General features: G+C 38.2%; 1 non-coding gene across 1 annotated transcript; it reads right to left on the reverse strand.

Annotated features, from left to right (window-relative positions):
* Nucleotides 1-19,610: 19,610 nt before the first annotated feature.
* Nucleotides 19,611-19,717, reverse strand: LOC136234345 (small nucleolar RNA R71). The gene has a single exon (XR_010691233.1). It is a non-coding gene; the product is annotated as a small nucleolar RNA R71 (small nucleolar RNA).
* Nucleotides 19,718-20,105: the final 388 nt, after the last annotated feature.

Below are 20,105 nucleotides of genomic sequence, written 5' to 3' on the forward strand. Positions count from 1 at the left end.
GGAAATTTCTTTTAAATTAAAAACTTGTAATTACAACATTTTCGATACCCGAACTACCTTTTTATCGGATCACGGTTCGTACTGGGATATCAAAAACGAGGTTTTTTTATTTTAAAACAAAACCAAATTTTATTCAACACGAAATAAAAATTTAATAAATATGCTAATTAAATAAAAAGTGACAAAATAAATAACTAACCAAATGAATAAAAACTATAGCCTAAAAAAGATAAATAGAAGAAGAGAATAAATAAAATAAAATAAAGAGTCTAGTCCTCGGATAATACCTTAAATTCGGTATCTGACAGTCGAAGCTGATTGATTCCACGAACCGCGATCTTCCGTTTTTTTATGAAAATTTAGTAAAAATTTAACTTTGAGAAATTTGGAATTTTTGAGAAAAAAAAATATTTTTCTCAAAAAAATTCACACACTCTCTCTAAAAATGTTTAGAGTGAGAAAGCTATCCAAAATCCTCCCTCTCCCCCTTTTCTTTTTTTCAAATGCATGGGGATCCGTGCCTTTTATAGGCAAACGGGTCCCCGGACCAATGGGCGACGCCCAAAGGAAATTGGGCGTCGCCCATTGGGGTTGGGCGGCCGCCCAACCTTGTGTTGGGCTACCGCCCAACATCGTTGGGCGGCTGCCCAACAGCGTTGGGCGAGCGCCCAACGCGGGGTTGGGCGCGCGCGCTCGACCGCCGTTGGGCGTCCGCCCGACGCGATTGGGCGTTGGCCCAACGTCCACCGGGGCGCGACTCGCGCCGTCAGACGCGCACGCCCCGCGGCCATCGAGCTCGCGTCCCGCACCGTCGAGTGTTTATGCATCACGACCGCCGAACGCGTGTTCTGTGTCGCTGGACGCGCTTGTCCCGTGACCAACGAGCGCGCGCCCCGTGCCGCCAAGCTCGTGCATTGCTCGGACGTTGAGCGCGCGCTATTCGTGGTGGGATACGTGCGTCCGACGGGCGTCGAGCGCACGCTTTGCGTCGTCGGGCGGGCGTCCGACTGCCATCGAACGCGCGTCGGTTGCCGCTAAGCACTCGTACCATGCCGTTAGGCATTCGCGAGCCATCCGATCGACGACAGCGACCCATCGTAGCTTATTTATTTTATTTTTCGAAACTTTTCGGAATCAATCGCTTCAACTGTCTTGTTTTCAGTTTTTCGTCACAGGTCCTCCGACTCGGTGTCTACAATACATATATCATTTTTATGCAAACGAATGAATGACTGAATGTATGCAAATGAATGAATGAATCTATGCAACACTCACTTGTTTTCAAAAAATACAAATGCAACGTATATTGCAACACTTTTAAATATATTGCAACAAATGAAAAACTTAACATTTTTTTATGAAATATCATTTTTACATTTATCAATTAATCATAAGTTAAAATTTCTTTTATGATTATTTTTAGGTTATCATTATCGATAGAAATAATATTTCTATATGGGTAATATTTTTTCAAACTTTTTCACAAATCTTCGACACGATTTTAAGTAAAAATTGTCTCAAGTAAATGCATTTAAGTAATAAATTCTTTATTTTTAATCTCTATTTCATATCATGAAATTCATGATACAATAAATCTTATTTTAAATTTTCAATTAGGTTTATAGGCATTAAATTAAACTAACAATTTTTAGCTCGGTTTTGATTTTGTCTTACATTAACACCAATTGAAGTTTTTAAGGAAACTATAGCCATAATACATGTTGAATTTTAAGTCAATATAGGATGAATGTGCTAATTTTCTTTTTTCCCAAGTTATAATCAATAAATCGTATTCTTAACTATTGGCCACGATTGAGACCAACCTTATCACAGTCGAGGTATGAAAGGGAAGAAATTAATAAGTAAAGCGTACTTTTGGCCACGGTTGCGACCACCCTTATCACAATCGAGGTATGAAAGGAACGTTTAAATAAAGAAAAAATTAAGCGTGTTTAAAGTTTAAAGTAACGATTGCGTCCACCCATGGCATGGTCGGTACCTCTTAAGCGAACATAAACAAATGCATATAAAGTTACGATCGAGACCACCCTTATCACGGGCGTAACTAAGCAAATAAATTAAACTTAATAAATCATATATAATAATTCAAGTTTGGGAAAGGAAATTTGGTGCTTTGAAATGCCTTGAGATGAAAGACTCAATAACATGCGTGCTTACATTGTCCCGAATACTTCAATTTAAACATTGAAAAACAAGACGAATGATATATCGTATTTATACTAAATTAGTTTGATATTTTGCGTATAAATTTGCCATGCGAAGTTAGTCTTTTCGGCTTAACTAATTTAAAAGGTAAACACAAAGATATATGTTTTATTTTCATAAAGAGATTAGTTAAGGAATAAATTCAGTGAAATTTTGCTCGGGACTAGCAAAAGATTAAGTGTGGAGATTTGTTAAGCCCAAAATATACCTAAAATATCATTAATATTTATATCATTTTTATTACAAATTCGTGTTATTTATATCTGTTTAGATTACTTTTACTTTCTAGAGATACCAAATACAGGGATCCAGTTCAGAACAACAAAGGAGCCGATACCGAAAGCCACCGCAGAGAAGATGAAGGGGTTCTGTAAACCCAGAAACTACAAGGGAGAAGTACCCAGCACCTGCATGGGCAAAAATCAGAAGATGGCCCACTTCTTGCTGACCAACTTTATCTTCCCTAAACTCAGCTCTCCCTCATCTGCCTCTAACTTTGAACAGTGTTTCATCTGGCATATGCTGACCAGCACTCCATTCAATCTACCTATATTTCTGGTAGGAGCCTTTCAACGAAGTGGAAGGAAGCTCCGTTTAGGTTCTCTCATCACCAGGATAATACAAGACCAGAACATAGAAACTGTTGATGAAATAAGTTCAACAGGAACTGCTATCACAGCACGTCTGCTGAATGGACTATCACACAGCCAACCCCTGAAAGGGTATGACGAGAATGAAACCTCTGAGGAGGAGGATCCTTTGGCTGAGGGTGAGCAACCCATTGGAGAAATGGAAAATCTGACAAACCTGGATGCCATTATAGATGATGTTATGGCTGAAGCTGCACACACTGCTGACGGTACAGAACCAATCAATGAACCTCCAACTGAGAATCCTTCTACTATGCCATCTGAGGTTGCTGAAGCTGAGAAGAAGAAGAAAAAGGGAGCATACTCGAAGGATATTCATACTGTCCCGAGAAAGATAAGACTGATGGAAGGAAACAAGAGGAAAGCTGATCAGGACCTAGCTGAGTCAGCTGAGAAGAAACTGAGAACAGATGAAGAACCTGTTCTTGAAGGCCATGCTGCTCCAGAAGGGTCTCCACAAAATCAAGCCTCTGTTCCTCCAAGTGAGAAACAAGCCAAGACCCCTGCAAGTCCAAAAGAAACTCCACTTCCACCTCAAGCTCAAAGCGACTCAGCACCTGCGGTCAACACGCCTTGTAGTCCTGTCACTACACAAGGCACTCAGTGTGAGCCCACTCCTGCCAAATATGCACATCTAGGTGCCACTGAGTCAGGACGGCGTGTCATCGCCTCAGCTAACACTCTGCTTCAAGAACAAGCCCATCCTCCACCAACTCATGCTCAGTCCTCTCATCCACTTGTCACTCACCATATTCTGCGTGAAATCCATGATTTGATCAATCACTTCTCCTCTGTCCAGCCGCAGCCACCAACACATGCTCAACTGACCAAAATGACCGAACTCATGCTGACTATGGTCAGTCACATGAATTCCTTGGAGGGTCAAATACATGTGCCGCAGGATCAGGCCAATTCTCCTGCCCCTACCGTTGATTTGCCTACTGCTGATGCTGGCAAAACGGGGGAGAAAAGTGGCAACTAAGGAGAAGGAACTCTAAGTGAAAGAAACTAGAGTGTTAGAAGTTAGGAAGAAGAAGTTTATTTTGTTATTTCGTTATCTTGTTTGTTGTTTTGTTTTAAACAATATGCCTAACTTCTGAAATACTTGCATTCGTATTAAAATTATTGAGTATTCATCCATCAAATGCCAAGTATTATATAAATGCATGCTGCATATAAATGTTTGAACTTGTCAAATATAAACCATTGAACAAATGATTTACTCAGCGCTCCGTCACTATACATCACTTCCGCTGAATACTGAGTAAAATAGAATATGACCCATAAGCTGACCTATAACTGAAAACTGATCTTAGGCTTATTCAGCTAAACCTTAGAATGTTTAGAATAAAACTAAGTCAGTAGTTCTGTCCTCACGGGGGAGTTCACTTAATTGAAAAGGTCAACGATCATGGGGGAGCTCATACTGAGTTCCTTGCTGATTAGTTTTGCCAACATCAAAATGGGGGAGTTTGTTGAAACACCTTTCCACAAGATTTTGATTTGACAAAATTAATTAAGTGAAAGTAAATATTCTACAACACACTAAGTTTAAATGCTTTGATTTAGTGTTACTAATGTGTTTGTTCAATGTTGAGTTTATAATTTATCATAAGACATAAAGATCATAAGGCTCAAGCCCAATATGGAAATCAAGGCCCAAGTCAAACAAGCCAAAGACCACTCAGCCCGCGTATCTCCAAAACGTCGCCGTTGAAGTGATGAAACGCATGCTGAGTAAAGAAGGATCGAGAAGATCCACGTAGACAACTTCGGTATGAAGCTGCTGAGCTGTCTCGACAAAACGTGCAAGACAGCTGCTGACTATAAGACAGCTTCCAGACAAAGTATTTCCCCATTTAGTAAAGATCAGAAGACACAACAAGCTGTCTGGTTGACGTTACCCAAAATGGTGGAACATACTGACACACTGACCGAAGAACAGAAGACGCTGGAATCTGATTGGCTAAAGAGAACTGCTGGCAGACTCAGTGAAAGCGACTTGTAGCCGTTTCCCTCCAACGGTTATTTCGAAATTCGAAATAACCAGAAGCTCTCACAGCTCTCTATAAATAGTCCATTCAGAATCCACATTCCACAGAGAACTTCGAGCAAAAGCCGTTACGCTGACCAAACGTATATAAAAGTTCTCCATCAAAAGCAAAGCAAAATTCTTACACTACAAAGTCTATTCATTTGTGTAAAAGTCTAGAGTGATTGTTTTTCAATCATCTAAGGTGTTCTAGCAATTGTTGTTTAGGACAAAATCTTTATCATTTCTAGAAGTAGAAAGGAGAGGTTGAGTACTCGGTTTTAAGTACTCAGCGGAGAGATTAGGATTGAGTAGAAGTATAGAGGAAGGTACTCTTGTCATACTCAATTGCTGATATTGTAAAAGGTTTGAGGCTCTACCTTTAAAGAGCTCAGTAGAGGATTTGGAATCTCGGAAGTGTTCCGGGGACAGGACGTAGGCTTAGAAGAAGCCGAACCTGGATAAATCTGCTGAGTGAAGTATTTCTAAACCTTAACTCCTTATTTACATTGCTTGCTTAAAACAAACTAAAACTGACCAAGTAAAAGAGGTCAAGCTGAGTTGTGCGCTACCAACGAGAAGGTTCAAGAATAGACTCTAAGTGCTATTTCCTGACTTAAGCAACGAAGCTGTCCTAGTCACTAGTTGACTAAGCCAGTGTCTTGCTGAGTGCTAAGCGCCGCTGTTAGATAAACTTTTCTTAAAGAAAAGAAATCTGCCTAAATTATTTTAAAAAGGTAAAATAGTTCCTAACCCCCCCTTGGAACTATATTTGCAACCTTACAAGGGACCAACAGTCCCCTCCTTTAATACTCCGTCTCTTTCCACTGGATGAAGTAAACTATCGATTAACCGAATTGAAATATGCCATATTTTCATAATTGAACCGAAATAAATAATTTTGGTAATTGAATATTACCAAACTAATTTTTTTTTATTCGGTTAAAACTCATACATTTCTTATATATTTTTCTTTCATTGGTTTTCAAATAATGCACCTGTACAAAAATTGCAATTAAAGAAATTAATGGCTAGTAAGCCAAAATTTTTATATGTAAAGATAAAATTATATTTTATAAGTTATTTATCATATCAAGATAAAAGTAGATTTTGGCAAAAAGCACATTTAAGCCCTTGAACTTTACCTATTTTAAGGATTAAGTTTGTGATCAATTATTTTTCCATATTAAACCATTGATCATTGATTTTGCTATAGATTTGACCTTTATCGAACTTTTCCGTTGATTTTGGGAGAGCAGAAGATCGATTTGACGATTCTAATATTGAAAATCATAAAATCGGAGAGAAGAAGATCGAGTTTGGAAGAACATACTAGAAATTAATTTATGTAATTTTTTGTTACTTTTTACTCTTTATCCATCCTAGTCAATAAACTTTTATTTTTATTTGTCCACGTTAATAAGTTGAATCGCCCTAACGATGCGTGCGGCCCAAGCTCGATGGAAAAGTTAAATAAGGGCCAAATCCATAACAAAATCAATGATCAAAGGCGCAATGTAGAAAAATAATTGATCGGAGGTTTGATCCTTAAAACATATAAAGTTGAAGAGCTAAAATATGCTTTTTGTTGAAACACCTTTCCACATGATTTTGATTTGACAAAATTATTTAAGTAAAAATATTCTAACACATTAAATTTAAAATGCTTTGAATTATTTGAGTTTAATTGTGTATAAGACATTGAGATTAAAAAGCCCAAAGGCCCCTAAAGTGGAAGTCAAGCTCAAGTCAACACATCAATACCATTCGACCCAAGTATCAAAACGAAGTCGTATCAACTAAAACGACGACTCAACATGAGAAGGATCGAGAAGCCTTCGTGGCAAAAGCTTCAAGAGGAAGCTGCTGAGTTGGACGACATCGCAGTCTGGACAGCGACAGACAATGTTCAACTTCCAGGCAAAGTATTTCTACTTTGGGAAAAGTTCAGAAGACGCAGGAAGCTGTCTTGTGAATCTTTCCTTTAATGTCGAAACATTCTGCCGATGACTGACGAAGACAGAAGATGCAAGAATTCTATTGGCCAACGACGCTGAGCACGCCCAGAGTAACAACGACAGGAAGCCGTTTCCCTCCAACGGTTATTTCGAAATTCGAATCAACCGGTGCCTCAGATGTCACTATATAAAGACCATCCATTTGATTCAATCTTTGGAGAACTTCAAGTAGTCAAAACGCTGACCAAATTTATACTCGAAGATTCTGTGAGAAAAGCAAAGCACAAATCCTTACACCAATTTCCATATTATTGTATAAAAGTCTAGAGTGATTCTTCAATCATCTAAAGTGTCTTAGCAATTATTGTTTAGGACAATCGCATTATCATTTCTAGAAGAATAGAAATAAGAGGTTGAGTACTCGGTTATAGTACTCAGCGGTAGCATAGGAGTGAGTAGAGGTATAGAGGAAGGTACTCTTGTCATACTGAGCTTCTATTTGTAGAAGGCTTCGTGCTCTACCTTTAAAGAGCTCAGTAGAGAATTCAAAAAGCTCGGAACGCATTCCGGAAACTAGACGTAGGTGGAGAGGCCGAACCAGGATAAGTCTGCTGAGTAAAATCTTTCTAACCCTTAAACTCCTTTAATATATATTGCTTGCTTAAAACTAACTAAGTAAAGAACTCACGCTGAGTTAAGTTTGCTAAGAAGCTGAGTCCAGGAATAGACTTTAAGTGCTATATCCTGACTCAAGTAAAGAAGCAGACTTAGTCACAAGTTGACTAAACTTGTGTCTTGAATCTACTTAGTGACGCTGTGTAAACCTTTTCATTGAAAAAGAAGTTAGCCTTGACGTATAAAATTTTAAATAGTTCCTATCCCTCCCTTGGAACTAACTTGATACGTTATAAGGGACCAACAAGTGGTATCAGAGCCTAAAAGCTCACTGAGCAAGGTACAACTACCTTGAGCTGATCCCCACTATGGCTGAAAACAGCACTCGGTTCCTCCCAGGAAATCTGACAACTCAGATTCTACCCGAGGGGCTGTCCATTACTCGGCCTCCCCTATTCTTCGGGTCTAACTATACCTTCTGGAAGAATAGGATGAAAAATTTCATTCAGGCAACAAATATGAGTGCATGGCTATCTATAGTCCAATGCCCATTTATTCCTGTTGAAACTGTTAACGGCCAAACGGTTGTTAAAGCTGAGACCAAATGGAAAGAAGATGATCTCAAGAAGCTACAAAATCATGCTTCGGCTATAAACATGCTTCACTGTGTGCTAGATGCTGCATAATACAACAAGATTTCAGGTTGTGAGTCAGCGCAGGAGATCTGGAAGAAGCTGGAGGTCACCTACGAAGGAACCAACAAGGTGAAGGAGTCCAAGGTGAACCAGCACATGAGATTATACGAGCTGTTCAAAATGAACGATGATGAAGGAATTTCTGACATGAATGCAAGATTCACGAACATCATCAACGAGCTCAAAAGACTTGGGAAGATCTTCACTGAGGAAGAACAAGTCAAGAAGATTCTTAGGAGTCTTCCTAAAAGCCGGCAAGCAAAGAAGACTGCTGTTGAGGAAGCTCAAGACTTAACCACCTACAAATACAATGAACTCACGGCTCACTGCTGACCCATGAGATCTAAATGAAGAATTTCGAGGTGAAGGAAAAGTCTGAAGACAAGAAGCAAAAGTCTCTTGTCATGAAAGCTGACTCCACTGATGGGAGCTCAACAGACGATGAAGAAATGGCTATGTTCACCAGAAAGATGAAAAGGCTATTCAGAAAGAATGACAAATATTCTAAGAAGCCTTACAAGAGGTTTGATAAGTACAAAGCTGAGTCCAGCGACAACAAGTACAAGAAGGACAGCTCAAAGCCCATTACATGCTTTGAATGTCATCAAACTGGCCATATCAAGTCAAGCTGTCCCACGCTGAGGAAAGAAAAGAAGAATGGCAAGAAGGCAATGGTGGCAACCTGGAACGATAGTGATGAGTCTTCATCATCAGAAGTTGATGCCACTGAGTCAGCAAAGATTTGTTTCATGGCTGCCGAACTTGTTGAGCTATGTGTCTCTGAGCATGCTGACCCCTCCGATGCATCTGACGATGAGGAACAATCAACTGAGGTAATATCACTACCCCTGCTCAGAAATGAAATGGTTAATGCCCTGAGTGACCTCTACACTATTGTCAAAAAGTGTAATAAAAATGTTAGAGCACTCAGCAGGCGATGTGACGAGGTTGAAGAGGTCAAGCTGAGTGACCTCAGATTCCTTCTTCAGGACAACTCAACTTTGCATGATAACATAGAAATCATGAATAAGTTTGTCTCTGAGGTCTAATCAGATTCTAAGAAACTGAGAAAGGACGTCACATCTATTCAGAACCAACTAAAGGTTCCAAATAAAAGAAACATTCCTCTGAACACTCAGTACCGAGGTACTGGTCAGCAGAGATGGAATCCTCAGCGGAATGTCCAGTGTGACTTCTTTGGGAAGAAAAGACACACCACAAAGGTGTGCTGGCATGCTCAGCATTAGGTGCTAACCAGTCAGTGAGACATCCTAAACGGAAGGTCAGCTGTGACTTCAGTGGAAAGAATGGACATACTGTCCAAGTATGTCGTCATAAAATGAAATATGATGCTTTACCTGTTGAACCTAACAAGCAAGGACCCAACAAGAATTGGGTACCTAAAAGTAACTAGTTACATTGCAGGTAAGGCTGAGGTGTGCTGAGAAGTCAATGATGTGGTATATTGACAGCGCATGCTCGAGGCATATGACTGGTGATGAAACTCAATTCATCACACTTGTGCGTAAACGAGGTGGAAGTGTAAGTTTTGGAGATAACAAAAAGGGTAAGATAGTAGGTTCAGGAACCGTTGGTGGTAATCCTACTATTGAGTATGTTTCCCTAGTCAGCGGACTCAAATATAACTTACTCAGCGTAGCCCAGCTATGTGATAATGGGAGAAAAGTTATATTTGATGACACTGGATGTAAAATACTCGAGGGTAAAACTAATGAGTTAATTTTAACTGCCCCTCGCATTGATAATGTCTAGTCATGACACTCATCAGTTCTTTGAGACCCTTTATTTCGGTCAGAAGTTGAGTGACAGAGGATAATTGGGTTGGCTCAGCAGGAACAGACCCAGCAGCATCGTCGTGAGTCTGATGAATATCCTGAAATAGAGCTTGAGCTGAGTCAATGATTTTCCTTCCAGACTCAGAAGCATTCAGATAAGCATAGGTATCATCAATGTTATGCTCAGGGGCCGGAATCTTATCAGCACCGGATGGAGGAGGTGTTTGGTGCTGCCCACAAGTGGAGGTGCCAGCGTGGTCAGGAGCTGCACTTTTATTGAGGTCAGCAGAAGGTGCTGACTGGTTGTCTTTAAAAACGATCAAATAGAATTAGAACCCGATTTGGATAGTTTGGAGGTTAACACGATCAAATAGAATAGATCTAATAGCTTTTAATAAATATGAAAAATGTAGGGACTATTTCTGTAATTTTCACTTTTCTGTCACTGAAAGCAGTTGAAATACGAATTTTCCATCACTAAATCTGCTCGAACTTAAAAAAATCAGTTTGGAATTCTTTTTGCTTTTTTGTGGTTTGATATTTGGGATTATAGGTATGTTTTAGTTATATGTTTGTTAGATAATTTATATATTTGTACATGTGTATATTTATTTATTTTTTTTATTAGTACATGTATATAAGTATGTAACTTTAAGATAGATTCGTTCATTCATCCGTTTTCTATGGGTTGGGTTTGGATTTATATTTATCGTTTGGCGTAATACGGTCCAAACCAATATAAGCGCGCACATTAAAATTGGTTGGATTTGGTATTTATTTTGAAAACCGAACTAGCACGACCCACCCTTTCATATGTATATATAAGTAAGAGTTGATAATTTCTATTGTCGAGGCAATCATAACTGCAGCAAAAGCCTTCCATAATATTTCCTTCATCTTTGAAAATAGTAGGCACAATTCGAGTGCACATGAATTAGCTAAATGGGGGCTGTAGCTTCCCTCACCTCAGATTATGTTAGAGGAATTTCCTCCTTGTTTTCAATCTTGTATTACTCTTGACTCTTTATTCTAATTAATACAAGATATTTGCTATCAAAAACAAAAGGTTGGATTTGCTAATTAGTTTTTTTTTTTTAACTTAGCTCAGCCAAGCCGGATGTGATTATAATAAGAGATCTAGTCAAAACCAATAGAATAGAAAAAAAAAAATAATATAAAATGGAAACAGAGTACTCAACAAACAGATATTTCTATGAAAATAATAATCAATAATCGAATTAAGAGAGAAGAGTACACAGAAATCCTGGAATAAACTTTTGCTACAATGCAGCATTCCTGAGAGCTTAAGGAAATAAATAAATAAAGTGGGTAGTAGTACTATAATCTTTGGGCTAAATTACATAATAGCGGTTTAATTTTACCGATTTTCAATTTATGGTTATTAAACTTCAAAATGTAATATAAAAGTTATTTAACTTTACATTTTGTTATATTTGTGGTCGTTCAATACCTCATAACTATTGCTTTCAGTCTCAAGATAAATAAAGAAATTAAGAATTAATGATATCTCAAGCAACTTTAATTCTTGAAAGTTTTCGTTTTGAGACTACTTATATATTGTCTGGTTAAGAGATAATGAATTTTTAGAAAACGAAGTTGCAAAAAAATTGTAATTTTGGAAAATAAAATTTTTGTGCAATCTCATAATCATTACTCACATTTCTATTCAACAATAGAATTAATAGTTTCGTGATTTTATTCGTTATACCCTGACTCTCCTAAGAATAACAAAGTCATGAATATCACATGAAGAACTATAATTAATTCGGGTATTTCGAGTTCTAGTAGCTTTGTATCATAAATGCGACTTTATCACAACAGATTTAAGCCCTTGGATTTTCTTCTGAAAAATCACTAACCAAGGCTTTATGGTTCTGAAACTATCAGGGTTTAAAGGTAATCCAAACAAGGTGCGGTATTGACACATTTGCGGTCAATCCCTATTTCTGTATTTATGGTGAATTTCAAACTATTTCCAATTTTGTGGTGTTTTTAGTTGCGACGAAATATTTGGAATTTTTTTCTAATATGCAGTATAATTATTTTTTTTTAAATCACGTTTATTTTTATGGTTGTGATATGTTACTAAGTGATAAAACGACATAAATGTAAAATCCATATAATATGATTCATGACCGAGAAGACGGCTTAGTGAATTATTTCTGAAATTCACCTAACTTGTAAAAGTTAGGGGTAAAATTGCTCCTGACTACCAATGTTAGAGATAAAATTGCACCATTTTAGACGTTAGAGATAAAATTAACCTTACTACAAAACAACTATTATTGAGTGTTAATTATATATTAGCTTAAGCTTTTAGTTAATTTGGTTCCATGATTTAACTGTTACAATAACTTTTCGATAGTCTGCATTGTTGAATTCGATCATAGTGATTTTTTTTTGTTTTGAAACCAATCATAGTGATTTTATAGACATAAATTTATTATATTAATCACTTTATTGTATTAATATACAAAACATTGTGTTAGCACAAAATATAAATGATATATAATGTTGCCAAAAAGAAAAATCATGTATGCTTTCACAATACTTGCGCACAAAAATTGGCCATGGCAAAGGCGACCAATATCCAAAGGAAACCTCTATCAATTTAATAAATATTTAACTACGATTTCTGACCCATTCGGTCGCCATTTAATTCAGTGGTCAAATACCCAACTTTCAAGCCAACTTTAGCGACAAAATAATTACCTCCGCAATTGTAACCCTCCTGTGAGAAAGCCTCAAAACCGGTGGAACGTTTTCCAGCAAAAGAAAATGCTTTGTTTGTAGCTGATATTTCATTGATTGTGTGCTTATAGGAACCAAACCACTTGGCCTCCATATACCCGTTTCTCCTCCACGACGGGACATGCAATTTCATCGATAATCTTACTTCACTGCACATTAATCTGACTATCTTCTTCAACTTCTCAGGCTTTCCAACGAATACTTTAGGGAAATAACTGAGTAATGTTGTGTAAGCTGTTGTAGGACGAGCAATTTCAAATTCCATTGCTAAATTAACTTCAATAATAAATCGATTCCCATCAATATTCACATCTATATACTCATATTCTCCTGGCGGATGTTTCCCGAACTTCCCCCATCTTGATTTGCAAAGACCTGTAACACATGAATATGTATAATATGAACCCCAAACATAGTGATGTATACACAAATTAGCTCTCAGAAATTGATACAGTTGATACTAATCCGATACTTTTCACGACACTAACACGATAATTAGCAATGTAAATGTAAATGCAATTCTGAGAATTATGAGGGAAAAAAACTAACCAACATCAAAGCCATGGTGGCGTAAATGAGACATCAATGTGCGTTTATTACAGCCTTGTTGGGAGGATTTTCCATCTATGATCTCATAAGCAAGTTGAATTATCCTCCGGAGTTCATCATCTTCGTCTTCATTACTAAGAAGATTGTGCAATTTATTGTTGTTTTCAGAGTTGGAGTAGTAATTTGGTGATTCTTCAATGTTAGATTCATTTTCTGGATCATGATTATTGACTCCTTCAATAAAAGAGTTGACTAGGTCGGAAAGATCGTCGGAATCTTCAGGAGAATAGTGCTCGCTGCCGCTGCCGCTGCCGCTACTGCTATCAAAGCCTCATACGGGAATCTCTAGATCGGAGGAGTTGATTATTGCTGCAGAGGTTTCTATTAATGATCCTATAGTGTTAGTGGATGGATCTAAGGTGGAAGAATTAGTTTTAACTGGTCTGAAGGAAACCTTGATTTCTGCTCAAGCTGTGGAGGATTCTAAATGGGTGGATCTGGTGAATACTAATCGAGTTCGTACCGATAGTAATATCCTGCACTTTGTCCCACCGGCAGTTGTGGATGGGGTAAAGGTTATGAAATTTCACTTTAATGAACTCAAGGAAGAAATTGCTCGATGGCAATTTTGCAGTCGTAGGTTGTGTTTTAGGGCTACAACCTAAGTTTCATCAGATTGAAAGCTTTGTGATGAATCGATGGAAGAGCCTAGGTTTGCCTACTGTACACTTAGTCAAGGAGAATGTATTTCTCTTCAATTTTGGGTCTGTAGAGGACAAGATGACCGTGTTAGGTAATGTTCCTTTAACTTTCAATGGTCATCCTTTGATGTTGAAATCCATGAAATTTGAGTTTCAAGAGTTGCGAAGTGCCCCTGTTTGGGTTCAATTTCCTTCCCTTCCATGGGAATTTTGGTCTGTTCCTATTTTGAGTAAAATTGCTAGTTTATTAGGAACCCCTGTGTACTGTGATCAGTTTACGGTGAATAAAACTCGCTTGGGATTTGCTCGTGTTCTTATTGAAATGGAGATTAATGGAGCTTTTCCTTCTTCAGTTTTCCTTGAAGACGAGTTTGGGGTTCGAATTGATCAGTCAGTGGTATATGAATGGAGGCCTGTGTGTTGTCAAAACTGTAATCAATTTGGGCACTTATCTACTCAATGTAGGAAATGAGTCAAAGATGAAAAGGTTTAGAAGGCTAAAGCTGTGCCTAAGCCTGTGGTGGTTGTGGAGCAAAAAACTCCTGGTCCAATTCCTAATCAGAATTCGAAGGATTCGGATTGGATTTCGATTATTAAGGGGAAGAAGGTTAAAGGTGCTAGTCATATGAAGAAGGGCAGTAGTGTTTCAGGTTCTATTTTGTCTGCCTCTGGACCGTTATTTGGTATAATTGGGGATGGTTTGCCCAGGAAGAATGTACCTCCTGACAAATGATTGGTACATGGAATATTAGGGGTATGAATACCCTTGCTAAGCAACGGGAGGTGGCTTCTCTTATTGCTAAACAGCAAATTATGGCCTTAGGTATTTTAGAGGTTAGAGTAAGGGGAGAAAATCATGAGAAAGTTTGGAAATGATTGGGTTTAAGTCAATAGAAATTTTTTATGAATGCTTCCACTCCTACAAATCGAATTTGGATTGTTTTTAATCCTACTCTTATATCTTTTAAGGTTGTGAGAATGGCAGATCAGTTTATCCATTGTGAAGTCTCTATTGCAGGCTTATCTTTTCTTTGGGCTGTAGTTTATGGTTGTAATAAACAAACTGGTAGAAGTGTGTTGTGGGAGGATATTAAACAGTTATCTGCATTAGGTATGCCATGGGTAGTACAAGGTGATTTCAATGATATTCTATCTTCTACAGATAAAATTGGGGGCTGTGGTTTTGACAGTATTGATAATGCTTTTGGGGTTGCCGTTGCAGAAGCACATTTGTTTCAATTGCGTCGTGTGGGTAGTGCGTTTACATGGACGAATAATCAACATGGGGATTCTCGTATTTGGTGCAAATTGGATAGAGCTTTTGTTAATGAGAAATGGTTAGACGTGGTTGGAGACTCTGAAGCACGTGTCCTGCCACTAGGTATATCTGATCACTCTCCTCTTATGGTGTGGTGGAATGTTGAAGTTGTTAGGCCTAAGAATCCTTTGTTTAGATTCTATAATTTGTGGGTTCATCACCATGGTTATGCTCTTATTGTTAAAGATGCGTGGGAACAATCTATTCAAGGGAGTAAGATGTATCAAGTGTGGCAGAAATTAAAAATGCTAAAAGCTCGTTTGAAGTTGTTCCATAGGTCTGAATACTCTGATATTTCAGAAAAGGTCAGGAATAAAAAATCTTTGGTAGAAGAGCTTCAAAAGCAATTGGCTTTGGAACCTTTAAATTGTTGGGCTTATGGAGACTAAAATATATAGGCCCAACTGAAGCGATGGGTCCAACTGCAGCGATCCAACTCGCTGCTGAGTTGGACGGGGGTACGGGGGCGGTAGCCCCTGTTGGGCGATTAGGGTTTCAGACGGTTAGGGTTTCACGAGTATAAATGTAATCTCTTTCTCTGTAATCCGTATCTCATTCATTATAGTAAATATCCTGGCTTGGTAGTTCCCCCAGACGTAGTCATTCATATTGAGTGGCGAACTGGGTATTCAATTCGTGTGTGTTTGCTTATTTTTCGTTTATCGTAATTTCAATTATTCCTAACAACTGGTATCAGAGCGAGGGTAATTACGATGGGAGACGGAAAAACCCCTGTGGAGAAATTCGATGGTTCAGATTTCGGTTTCTGGAAGATGCAGATCGAGGATTACCTGTACGGTAAAGATCTGTACCAGCCTCTGGGTGAGCAGCCGGAGGATATGTAAGATGAAGAGTGGAGGCTGTTGGACAGAAAGGCGATGAGCGTGATTCGTCTGTCGCTGTCCAGAAATGTGGTGCATCACACGGTGAAGGCAAAGACCACGAAGGAGATGTTGGAGATGTTGAGTTCGTTGTACGAGAAGCCTTCCGCGGCTAACAAAGTTCATCTGATGCGGCGACTGTTTAATCTGCAGATGACGGAGAATATAGCAGTGGCAACGCACCTGAATGATTTTAATATGACAATCACTCAATTAAGTTCTGTAGATATTGATTTCGACGAAGAGGTATTAGCCCTAATTCTGTTATCTTCTTTACCAGAGAGTTGGAGCGGCACGGTTACTTCCCTAAGTGCTTCAGTAGGGAAAGAAAAACTTAGGTTTGATGATGTCAGAGACTTGATTATAAGCGAGGAGATTCGCAGAAAAGAGTCAGGTTCCACATCTGGATCAGCCTTGAATACAGAGAATCGGGGCAGGTCAGATCGCAGGTCAAAGCAGAATCGTGGCAGGTCTAAGTCCAAAGGGAGAGGGAAACCTGTGAAGGATAAGAGCCACATCAAGTGCTGGAATTGTAATGAGAATGGTCATTACAAGAGTGAATGTAAGGCACCGCAGAGGGACAAGTCAGTGAATTTAGCCAGCGAGGATTTTGGTGATGCGTTGATTCTTAGTAATTCAACTGTAGAAACAGCAGTAGAAGCCCTGGTATTGAGTGTAAGAAGTCCTCTGGAGTCTTGGGTATTAGACTCAGGAGCTTCATTTCATTCATATAGTAGTGCAGATTTGATGGAAAACTATACCCCTGGGAAATTCGGAAAGGTTTATCTTGCTGACGATGAGCCTTTGGAGATTGTAGGGAAGGGAGATGTTTCGATCAAATCTCCGAATGGATCTGTGATAAAGCTGTCTGGAGTAAAGCATGTTCATGGCCTAAAGAGAAATCTGTTGTCAATTGGGCAAATGGATGATGAAGGTTATTGTGTAATCTTTGCAGGTGGTGCTTGGAAAATGACCAAAGGAGCCATGGTGGTTGCCCGTGGTGAGAAGGTTGGATCGTTGTACTTAACAGACAACGTTTTCAATAGCATTGATGTTGTGAGGGAGAATGTCAATGCAGATTTGTGGCACTGTCGTCTTGGTCACATGAGTGAAAAGGGGATGAAAGTGCTTGTTAAGCCCAAAATATACCTAAAATATCATTAACATTTACATCATTTTTATTACAAATCTGTGTTGTTTTTATCTGCTTAGATTACTTTTACTCTCCAATATCTTTCTTTCTTGCAAGGTACCTAAATATTTGGTAAAATCCAAATAGGAACGAAAAAGGATCTAAAACAGAAGAAAAACCCTACAAAAGGAGTCAAAGACGACGTAAATCGAAAGCACCAAGTCGAGGACACAAACGAAAGCAAAGAAATGGAAAACTCACCGTGCCGCGACAGCGAATCCCCCACCCACGGCCGCGACACACGTGGTTCATATTTCCTCCCTTCGTCCAACGTTCAACTTAATGCTCCCCCATTCACGGCCGAGGATTCCTATCCTCGGTAAGTGCAGAAATTTTGCCAAATGCATTTAACACATGTTGAAATCCAAGAAACGCGTTCGTTCAAGTGGATAAAGACGTCCTTTCACAACGAACACGACTCTTAACCAACGGATACAATTTTTCACAAAGGATACATCACTTCAATCACAACCCTTCAACATCTATAAATAAAGAGTTGATGTTGAGAAAAAAGCAATGTAATGTTATGTAATATAGATATAGAATCAGAGCGTAGAACTAATGTCTAAGTTCTAAGTAAAAAGAATTCGAGAGTTAGAAATTAGATTCTGTACAAAACAAGATAAGGTACACATATTGTTTATAGTTTAATTACAACTCAGTAGCGTTTAGACATTGTTCCAGTTTTAGTTTGCATCATGGTAGTGGCCGATCAAATCCCTATTACGAAGTTACAGCGAGAAGATTGAGTAGAGTGTTCGCCCCTGAGCCTGACAACCTCTAAGGAAACCCAAGGAAAGGACTGATCAGCCGTTCACTTGCACGCCCTCGAAGAACTCGATGCTCCATGTTCTCTGTAAACTTGTATCAATTTATTGTTCATCTAATAAAGTCCGTTCTATTCGACAAATCGTTATGCAGCACTTATGGTAACCAATCCAATATAAGTGAGGCTGGTGTTTTCATTAATACGTAGTTAAATTCAAAATCATTACTAGGAAACTTTGTTGAACACTTAGGCAAATTATCATCTCGAAAGAGTTTTAATTTGAGTAAGGGCAACTATCCCGAAAGGGTTTTGTCGCGTTCAAAGCCAATTAATTAGAGGTTCCGTCATTTATTTCATCATCATAATTGATACAAAGTTTAAGTTGTTTTCTTTGCTTAATGCAAATGAATACATTCATTATTTTTTTAAAAGTTCTAAATGTTCCTGTTTTGTAAAATTCATCCCTAAATCAGAAGATCTTTCTAACAATCGATTTATTCTAAATATAAAATCTTATTCCAGCATTTTCAAATACTCAAAGTCCTCAAACTCAATTAAACAATTATTTTTTTTCCTAAATTCAATTAGACAAATTTCACTTTTCATTTACAATTAATAGTAAATCTAACAAGTTCGAAATTAATAAATTCAAAAATAAGTTTTTCGTTAAAAAATGTATCCCTATGGGATCGATATTTTTATTACTACAAGCGAAACCGTGCACTTGCGGAAATCGCTCAACAAGTTTTTGGCGCCGTTGCCGGGGATACGCCAAAATTTTTGACAAAATTTTTTTATTTTTCGTATTTTATTTTCGAATCTCGGTATACACATTATTTTTTATACAACTTTTATATTTTATTTATTTTCAGTTTATATAACATATTTGTTTTCAATTTTGTTTTGAAGGTAGTTTGGCTCGTGTAACAATTTCAAGTTCATGCGCAGTTCGCGAAATTCGGGCACGCCACCAGACCTTTTTGATCCAGAAATTGAAAGAACACTTAAGAAAAAGAAGAAAAACAACAAAAACAAAGACAAAACACCTATAAAAACCAAAAAAATCCAGCCAGAAAATATGGCCGATCCACCGACACTTATGGATTATGCTAGGCCAGGAATGGCCGGTGTAACTAATAGTGTAGTTAGACCCCGTATAAACGCAAATCAATTTGAAATTAAGCCTGCTTTGCTTAATATGTTGCAAAACAACGTAACGTTTTATGGACTACCTAACGAAAACCCTAATGCACATTTGACAAATTTCTTAGAAATTTGTGATACTTTTAAAATTACTGATGTAACAGCCGAAGCAATCAAACTTCGCCTCTTTCCTTTCACTTTGAAGGATAAGGCAAAAATTTGGTTAACTTCTATGCCTACTGCAACATTTGAAACTTGGGACCAATTAGCCCAAGCGTTTTTATCAAAATATTTTCCTTTAGCAAAAACCGCAAGAGTCATCAAAGAATTGACATCTTTTACACAAAATGATAATGAAACTCTTTATGAAGCTTGGGAACGTTTTAAAGAACTTCAACGTTTATGCCCACACCACCAACTGCCAGATGCACTTTTAATGCAGACATTCTATAATGGATTAAATCCTACAACTAGAGGTTCATTAGATGCTATGTCTGGAGGGTTATTTATGAAGAAGACGTCCGCCCAAGCAAGAGAACTTTTGGAGGAAATGGCAATCAACAGCAGTATGTGGCCCGCAGAGCGTGGACATATACCAACGGCGAAACCATCATCCTCAGGTACATCATCGGTTAAAGGTATAATGAATCTTGATCCAGTTGCAATGTTACAAGCCCAATTTTCTGCCTTATCGCACAAAATTGATAGGTTTATGGCACCGTGCGATCCTAATGATCCGATCCAGACAGACATTGATTACGAAGGTATGAATGAGATAGAACAGGTAAATTTTGTCCAAGGACAAAAC

Source organism: Euphorbia lathyris, chromosome 6, assembly GCF_963576675.1.
Source record: "Euphorbia lathyris chromosome 6, ddEupLath1.1, whole genome shotgun sequence".
NCBI lineage: Eukaryota > Viridiplantae > Streptophyta > Magnoliopsida > Malpighiales > Euphorbiaceae > Euphorbia > Euphorbia lathyris.